Below are 10,028 nucleotides of genomic sequence, written 5' to 3'. Positions count from 1 at the left end.
AATCCTCAAGATGTTAAAGAAAGATGTGGCAAATAAATGGATAGAGGAATGCCAGCAAGCTTTTGATCGGATCAAGCATTATCTATCCAGTCCACTAGTGCTAGTTCCTCCAAGAGATTCAATAGCGATTGGTTGAGCAAGATGCATGGAGCAACGCTCGATAAAAGTGTGTTGTTCAACTGTTGGGACCACATATTCAACGTGCATCAATATATTTTGACCCAAAATAAACACAACGACCCTCCATGTATCCTTTAAAGCTTCTGAAGAAAGTGTTCTGAAGGGCTTCTAGAATGCCACAACTTTAAAGGTAGTGTTCCTGATCGAGCTCACAAGAGACGAGGAAATCCTTACTATCTTCGAAGACGGCAACGATCAGCTTGAATACAGAATCAACAAGCTAGAGGCAAGCTTGAAAATTATCGGGATTCATATACTACAGCAAATACTTAATCTTCTCCAAGAAATGTTGAAAGCATTCTAAGGAAAGAAAACACAATCAATTAATCCATATTGTTAAGGAAGTAGTTATACTCTATTTGCCTTTTAATCTCATTTGTGGTTCCGATCAGGTCAACAGAAGTGGACCTGATCGGAAACACAAACAAGAAGGCATGGGATAAAATTTAAAATTTAAAAATTGCCGCCTTCGCTTAGTTTTCTTATTTTAACTGCATTTGTTGTTGGCGTAAGTTTTCTAGACTTGCTGAACATCATTTCTACCCTCGATGCCCATGAGTCTTCTTTGTTGGTCTTCTCTTATTTTCTACCTAGGTGATAATCCCAACCACGCAGCTCCCTAGCAAAGTGTTCATATGCATTATTTTTCTTTAAAAGACACAACAGATGAAATTACATTACCCGATACACTTTCATATTTGCACTTGATTCAGATTTCGCATCTGTTAAGATAATTCCATCGGCTAGATTCGTTAGAAGTTACTTTCTACCCTATGTCTCTTCTTCAATTAGCTCTCAGATGATATAGTCTTCCATCAACCACCCATTTTCCCTCGAAAGCATTCTCCTACCGCACCTTCTGGCATATAATCATCACCCCGAGTGAGCAACCTAACCATATAAATTTTGGTCAGGGCAATAACTATATTGATTTTCCATCTTGTTTGATGCAGTGCAAGGCTTCGACGGCCCTCTAAGGGTCCAATGCACACTTAAATTTAAGTCCAATCGCTATTGGTTCTTTATAGTAACAAAAAATATTGATCCCTTATCAAAACTTGACACGCATAAACACGAGCACCAACCATTAGTAATTTGTAATAGGGTATTTGCACCATCTTCATGAGGTCCTCAGCCTTATCAATTTTGAACCCATCAAACTTAATGGTACAATGCATGATCTTGTTTGAATGATCAATGCCTAATCGGTTAAAAACTGTAGTCACAAAAACATTGTACTTTGTGTGTGTTGTCCCAGTAACCTTATTAGTAATACATACTTAACTCCCACACATATGATAGTGGATTCATCTGCAAGCACCTTATTCTTCCTAACTCATCTATGGCTTAAATTGAATAAACAGATGACTAGCTTGTTGCAACATATGATACATCTATTTATATTATCAAATAATTGAAGACATCTGTTATGACAGTTGATCAACCTGTGGCAGAAATCAAACAGATATATACATCTGTTGCAAAAGATTGTCAGTATGTTGTAAGTTATCTAACAGAGAGAATATATTTTGCAACAAATTACCCATCTGTTAGATTTATTTTAAAGCAATTTTCTTTTCTTTTTGAGATACAATAATTTATAAATAGGTCTCTCCTTACAAATATGGATGATCCAGATTCATACAAGAATATTCATAGTGAGTCCTTGCGTGAGCTTCAAAGACTGTTTGATGAACTCCAGAGAGATTTGGCTGACTTCGGAGCAAGGCTGCCGGATGAAAAATGTCTGATTGACAATAATAATAATAGTAGTAATAGCAATAATAATTAGGTAATGTTTTTAATTTTAGCGATTTATATTTTCCTCTTTTTGTATATCAAAACTACCCAAGCGATTCAAAAATCTATGAATATTCATTTCATTTTGGTGTCGACTTTGAATTTTTAATGCTTATTTAGTATTTAATAATAATCATTCTGTTTATTCCTTGTTCTCAACATGTCGACAGTTGGTGGTAGGGATTGAGCAGCAATTTGTGTCAACAGTTAGAGGTTAATCTGCTATGACAGATCAATCATATGTTGCACTTGGCGGTTATTAATAAAAAGGGTTATTGTTATTGAGAGGGTGAAAAGAAAAAGAAATAACTTTCCGTTCCGATTATTCAATATGAAAAATGTTTCATAAATAAATAATAAGGAAATAAATGATAAACACAATTTATAACCACAATTTTAATAACTGATCGTGACTTTTCACCATTTTTATTTTTGAATTTATTTTTTAAATTATTTATTATATAATAAAATGGTTACTATTTTATTAAGAAATTTGAAAAGGTATTTTTTTATTTATAAAATAAAAAAGTAAGAAAATTTGGATTAATGATATGATGATAGTTATTTTTTAAAAAAAAGTAGATTATATATTGCAACAATTAAATTATCTGATGCAACAGGTTCACTATGGTTGCAACAGATGATATATCTGTTGTCACAGATGATTTATCTGATGCAACCTATATCGAGTCACAACTCAATAAAAGCGGTTCTTGGAAAGAACTAATTAATAATAATAATAATCTGAAAAGTCATGACTTATCACAATATTTCTTAATTTAATTAATTCATTTCTTTTCACATTAATAAAAAATATAATTAATAAATGGAGGTGAACAGTTAGATTATATGTTGCAACAGATATGTTATCTGATGCAACATATTTTATATTTGTTGCAACAGATAATATATTTGTTGTCACAGATGTGTTATCTGATGCAACAGATATAGAATCTGTTGCCACAACTCAATAAAAACGGTTCTTCAAAAAAACTAATTAATAATAATAATCTGAAAAGTCATGACTTATATCACAATATTTATTTTCTTAATTTAATAAAAAATGTATTAATGTATGGAAGTGAATAGTCGCGCCTTTTTGCCTCTCATTCAAATTCAATCCTCTATAAATAGGTCTCTCCTTACTCAATCGTTCATTCAAATACACTCTATTTATTTATTAAATCTCGTCTTTCATATTACACTCTAGAAGATAAGATTATGGTTGACCCAGTGTGGTACGTTGCTTTTCTGCAAGACACCGTGAATGAAATTCGGAATCAAGTTCGTGATCTGCAATGAAAACTGGGAGGAGTTAGATCGAGAATACTCCGCGAGATATGCAGGCTGAGGAGGGCCTTGCTACTTCCGATTGAAGATTGGTTGGCTGACAATGATGATGCTGATAACAATAATAATAATTAGACTATTATTTTTCTTTTAGTCTATTATATGTATTTTTATCTGTTTTTGTTTAATAAATAAATTATGTTTGATCTTTGACGTTTTAATCCATATTTAATTTTCATTCTGTCTATTATCTTCTCAACAAACATGTCGACGATTCGACGTAAAAAGAATTAATAATTTAGAATCCAGTAGCAATAGCAAGATTTATCTGTTAGGTTTGTGGAAGGGGTTAATGTGTTGCTCAAACCAGATTACTCATGTTACAATAGATAAAAAGTTGATGCAACAGATAAATAGTCTGTTTCAACAGATGACTAGTTTGTTGCTTTGCTTGGCTCTGACGTTTTAATCCGTACTCCCTTCATCTCAAATTGAGATGTCATATTGATTAAGAAAAATAATTAATAACATGTCTAGTTTACCATAATCCACTGATTAGTTAGTGGGATATTAGACGTGTTTGAAATAACCATTGTTTACTATTCAATCAAAATTTCATAAGAGAAAAAACCTTTTAACGTCGGTCGGCATATAGTCCCCCTATTAAATGATGTTTCCATTTTAATTTAAAGAAAAATTTATTAATGCAAAGGGTAAAACATGAATTTTTTTTAATCTTTTCTTGATTAATTAAAAAAACAAGTAAAATGAGAAATCGAATTAGGAAATTTAGGATGGGTAATTGGATGTAAGAAATAATTTTGAATCCAATAGCAATAGCAAGTGTTGAAAACATATTGGTTATCTGTTGGGTTTGTGGCAGGGGTTGATTTGTGTTATTTCAAACAGATCAATCATTTGTTGCAACAGATAATTAGTTTGGTGCAACAGATAAATATTCTGATGCAATAGATAATTAGTCTGGTGCAACAGATAAACATCCTGATACAACAGATAATACGATGATGCAACAGATAAACAGTCTGATGTAACAGATAAATCTTCTGATGCAACAGATTACTTATCTAATGCACCAGATGATTGATCTGTTTAAATTATGGACACTTATACTGGATTCATAATCGGGGTTCTATCCATTGTTGAAAAAATAGAAGTGTACCCAAATGACAAATACGAATAAAAATCATAATGTTACTTACCAAAGTCACCTATGAAGTAATGCCAAAGTGGAAAGTGATGTAGTAAACAAAATTTGACCTAAGAAATTGGTTAGATCGCAGCAGTAGCGTTGTACCAACAACAACAACAAATGGTCGAAAGAAGAAGATGAAGATGATAATAAAGTAGAAGATGATGATGATGAAGTAGAAGATAATGAATAAAGTAGCAGAAACAGAAACAATTAACAACAAAAATCACTAAGAGAGAAAACAACAATGGATGAGAAGAGAGAGAAAGATGCCTTTTTTTCCCTCCGTTTCCCGTTATTTTAGGTATACATTGGGATCAAAGTATAAATTTAAAAACTTGTGGATTATTTTCAAACTTCCCCAACTTTCTTAACCCATAATAAAGTAATTGTCACCTCCAACTAATAATTAAGACTTGTGTCACTTACACCTCATTTTAAAACTCTTTTGTCACCTGTGGCCCAAACCCCCTAGTTAGTTATTATAAGTCATTTAAGACATGTCTGCTTCACTGCTTCAATTGTGATTTAACTATATCACTCCTAATTAATTATTGTGTTCATCTAAGCATGTGCCACATAAATTGGAATAGAAGAAAGAGTATTATAAATCATAATAATTTAAAAAATTAAATTATTTAAAAAATATAATTGACTATCAATGCCATAAAATTTTAAACAAGGAGAGTAACATATGTTATCTGAAAATTACATTAAAAATATTATAAATTACAATATTAAGATATCTAAAAAATAATTTGTTATATATTTCAAAAATTATATAAAAAAACTATAAATCACAATAATTAACAACTTTAAAAATTTAAAGTCAGTCTGCCTACTTTGGCAAAACTTCATTGGTTCTTTTCCTTGCCTTCATTTTTTTCATCAATTTTAATTTGTTTGTCTTATTTTTTTAATTTGTTATATATTTACGAAATAACGAAAAAACTCCTGTAAATCATAACAATTAATAACTTCAAAAAATTAAAATATATAAAATATTTGATTAACTCTGAAAATTATATCAGTGTGGCTTAAATTGAAATAAAAGAAAGAGTATTATATATCACAGTAATTAAAAACTTAAATTATTTTTAAAATATAATTGACTATCAATGCCATAAAAGTTTGGACATAAAGAGTAACATATATTATTTGATAATTACATAAAAAGTATTATAAATTACAATATTTAACAGCTTAAAAAATCTTTAAAAAAATAATCCATTATATATTTCAAAAAATACGTAAAAAAAATACTATAGATCATAGTAATTAACAAAAAATTTAAAAGATATAAATATTTGATTGATTCTCGAAATTATATCAGTGTCATGATTCCTTTATATAAGAACAAGGGTGACATCCAGAGTTGTTCCAACTATAGAAGTATTAAGTTGTTGAGTCACACGATGAAGATTTGGGACAGAGTGGTCGAGCGGAGGTTGAGGAGGATAGTGTCTATTTCAGAGAATCAATTTGGATCTATGTTCGGGCACTCGATGACCGAGGCAATTCATCTGGTGCGAAGATTGGTGGAGCAGTATAAGGAAAGAAAGAAGGACCTGCACATGGTGTTTATCAACTTGGAGAAGGCATACGACAAAGTCCCTAGGGAGGTGCTTTGGAGATGCTTGGAGGTGAGTGGGGTCCCGGTGGTGTACATCAAATTGATTAAGGACATGTATAAGGGAGAAAAGACTCAGGTGAGGATGGCGGGAGGAGATTCAGAGCATTTATCAGTTTTAACGAGGTTGCATTACTGATCGACTCTTAGCCCATTTTTGTTTGCAGTGGTGATAGATGTGTTGATGCGGCGTATTTAAGGTGAGGTGCCTTGGTGTATGCTTTTTTGCAGATAATATAGTTTTGATTAATGAGACGCGGGGAGGTGTGAATGATAAATTAGAAGTTTGAAGACAAACCCTTGAGTCTAAAGGGTTCAGGTTGAGTAGGAGCAAGACTGAGTATATGGAATGCAAGTTTAATGACTTGAGGCAGGAGGACGATGGGTTAGTGAGGTTGGAGACCCAGGTTATTTGTAGGAGGGATAGTTTTAAGTATCTCGGGTCGATGATTTAGGGGAAGGGTGAGATTGATGAGGATATCTCCCATCGTATTGAGGCAGGATGGATGAAGTGAAGGCTCGCCTCGGGAGTGTTGTGTGATAAGAAGGTGCCCACCAAACAGAAAGGCAAGTTATATAGAGTGGTTGTCCAACCGGCCATGTTGTACGGAGCGGAATGTTGGTCAGTCAAGAACCCTCATATTCAAAAATTAAAGATAGCGAAAATGCAGATGTTGTGTTGGATGTGTGGGCTTACTAGGGGTGATAGGGTTAAGAATGAGACTGTCCATGAGAAGGTTGGAGTGGCTTCGATGGAGGACAAGATGTCGAAAGTTCGACTGAGATGGCTTGGGCATGTGATGAGGAGGGGCACGGATACCCTAGTTCGTAGGTGTGAGAGGCTAGCTTTGGATGGTTTCAGGTGAGGTAGGGGTAGGCCAAAGAAGTATTGGAAATAAGTAATTAGACGTAACATAGAGCAGTTACAGCTTACCGAGGACATGACCCTAGATAGGAAGGTGTGGAGGATGCGAATTAGGATAGAAACCTACTACATGTGGTGGGTGCCTTTGGTACGTTAGTGTAGGGTATTACTGTGTGGGTATCTTATCTCTGTTGTGTCATTTTGTTTCATGCTTTTATTATGAATTTGTTTATTATTCTTTGTCTTGAGCCGGGGGTCTATCGAAAACAATCTTGCTACTTCTCCGGAGGTAGTGGTATGGACTACGTATATCTTACCCTCCCCAGCCCCCACTGTGTGGGAATACACTGGGTTTGTTATTATTGTTGTTGTTGTTGTATCAATGCCACAAAAGTTTCAAAAAGGAGACTAACATGTATTATTTAAAAATTACATAAAAAATATTAGAAATTACTATAGTTAATAGCTTAAAATATCTAAAAAAATTAATTTGTTATATAATTTAAAAATACGTAAAAAAAAATACTATAAATAACAATAATTAACAACTTAAATTTTATTAAGGATATAAAATATTCGGTTGACTCTCGAAATTATATCAACGCCACTTAAATTGGAGTAGAAAAGAAGTATTATAAATCTCAATAATTAAAATCTTAAATTATTTGGAAAAAATAATTGACTATCAATGCCACAAAAATTTAAATAAGGAGAGTAACATGTATTATTTAAAAATTACATATTATAAATTACGACAGTTAACAGTTAAAAATATTTAAAGCATATTAAAAATATAATTAATTATGTAAATTATATCACATAAATTGAGATAAAAAAAAGCACGAATCCACGACATCTAATCAATATATAATAATAAAAGAGAAACATAAGGTTGCTGATGTGGCATACCTCTATGACTAGCATTGCCATTTATCTTTTCTCTCCCTTTTTTAACATTTTTCCCCATTAATTGATATCCAAAAACTGCAAAAATAAATAAATAAATAAATAAATAAAATACACATCCATTATTACTCCACTATTAATCAATTACTGTATTACTTTCATATTCTTTCAACTCTCTCCTGGAACTATCACTATACCCACGTTTTATTGTAATATTAAACACTATTAATTCCCATTAATGACATAAATAAATTATAACAAACATCAAGCCTATAAATATTAGTCCAGTAGTATTGGAGTCTCGACCATACATCCTCTTCTGCAAAATCAGCTTTGTTAATGCGTTAAACATATAAAATTTTCATCGATATCTCATCTTTTTTAAGTGGATCCCACCTTCAAAGAATTAGCAATATAAGAAAAGAATCTCAATTGTTTAGAGAATTCACCGTCTGTTTTTGAAAATCTGCCTTCAAATTTTGCTGTGTCAACTTAAATGATGAGTATGAGGATGAAATAAAAAGGTTTGGCAAGAAAATTCTATATGAATTTTGTAGGATAGCAAAGAGTATGTTAAGATTGTATTAAACTTTTTCTTTGTTTTTCTATTCTCTTTTCCTCTCCTCCTCTTTTTGAAGATGGTAACATTATACGAGGATGAAATAAAAGGGTTGACAAGAAAGTTAGAGATAAGTTTGATAGTGTAGAAAAAGAGTGTGTATTCAAGATTGTATTTCACATTTATTGCTATTTTTTTGTTCTTCCTCTTCCTCCCCTTTTTGAACACTATAACATTATAATGTGTGTGTGATGAATTTATAGACTAATTATATTTATAGAAGTATTTATAAAAGAAGAGTTATGAAAATTTTGTACAATTTTTGGAATAGAATGAAAGTTTTATTGATTTTATGCAGTAATAGGATGGAGAAATTAACAGGATATTAATAAAAGATGAAGTAACAGTAATAATAAATGGCAATTTGTAAAAATTATAATGGAGGTGATGAGTGATTTTGATTAGAAAGAAGGGATGAAAATGATATAAACAAAGAGAAAAGAAAAAGGAACGAGGAATGAGGAATTAGAGAAAAAAAATAAGGAAAGAAATAATCTACAAAATCCCCCTATATGAATTCTACCATTCACGTTAATTTATGTTCAAAACTTTATGCTTGTGCATTCACTTAATTTGAGAATCTTTTAATTATTGTCAAGGATATTCCTTATTTTGCTTCCTTTGATTTTGCCTTTAATTATTCTTTTAATTTATGATTAGATTAAGGAAATCTCTTGAAGAAATTAAATTTTATATGTGTGTGTCTATTTTCTCATTTTTTGAGGAATATTTTGTTTAATTTTTATAAGGGAGATGGCGTTTAAGTCCCTGAGTTATTATGTTATTTCGATATAGAGAATTTTAATTTTTGATTAAAGGATTTCATCGAATTAAACAGAATGATAACTATTAACAAAAAACTTTAGACATAGAACAGACAATTTTGTATTTGCACATTAGTTGTTTGGACAATAAATTGCTAATTGAAGGTCAATTTATAAATAGTTATAATTTTATTTAATTTGATAATATTTGTTAGTCAGATATCAAAATAGCACACATTATTTAATTAAAAGTACTTAATCGGATATTAAAAAAATTGTAATTGAAATAACGTGAAGTAAAAGCAATCATTTTTTCATTTTTATATGATACATATTCTCTCTTTCTTAAATTTTTAAAAAAGGTTTTAACCAAAGTATTAAACATGAAAGAGAAGATTAGTACCGTTTAAAAGATTTGCTCAAACGTTGCTTTTTTAATCTTACCTCTTTATTACTCATTAATTACTCTTTAAATTCTAAAATAGAATTAAAACGTTGTCAATTTTCTCTTATTTTCTTTGCTCAAACGTTTTATTGACAATACTTTCCTCCTCTACCTTCTTTTAAGTTCTATTTTATTTACTCATTAAATATTTATATGTTTCCTCTCCCTACTCTCCTTATGTAACTCTCTTTTTTAATTTTTAATTATCATTGTTCACCCACATGATCTTATTATCAGTCTCGTCTCTTATGTTACACATGTTCTTTTAGGTTTGGGATAGCCCAGTAGACCAATTGAGTATTAACCATAAAAGAATGCT

The sequence above is a fragment of the Capsicum annuum genome, unplaced genomic scaffold (assembly GCF_002878395.1).
Source record: "Capsicum annuum cultivar UCD-10X-F1 unplaced genomic scaffold, UCD10Xv1.1 ctg83355, whole genome shotgun sequence".
In the NCBI taxonomy this organism is placed as follows: domain Eukaryota; kingdom Viridiplantae; phylum Streptophyta; class Magnoliopsida; order Solanales; family Solanaceae; genus Capsicum; species Capsicum annuum.
The sequence above is the reverse complement of the archived record's forward strand: the minus strand, read 5'-3'. Positions refer to the sequence as shown.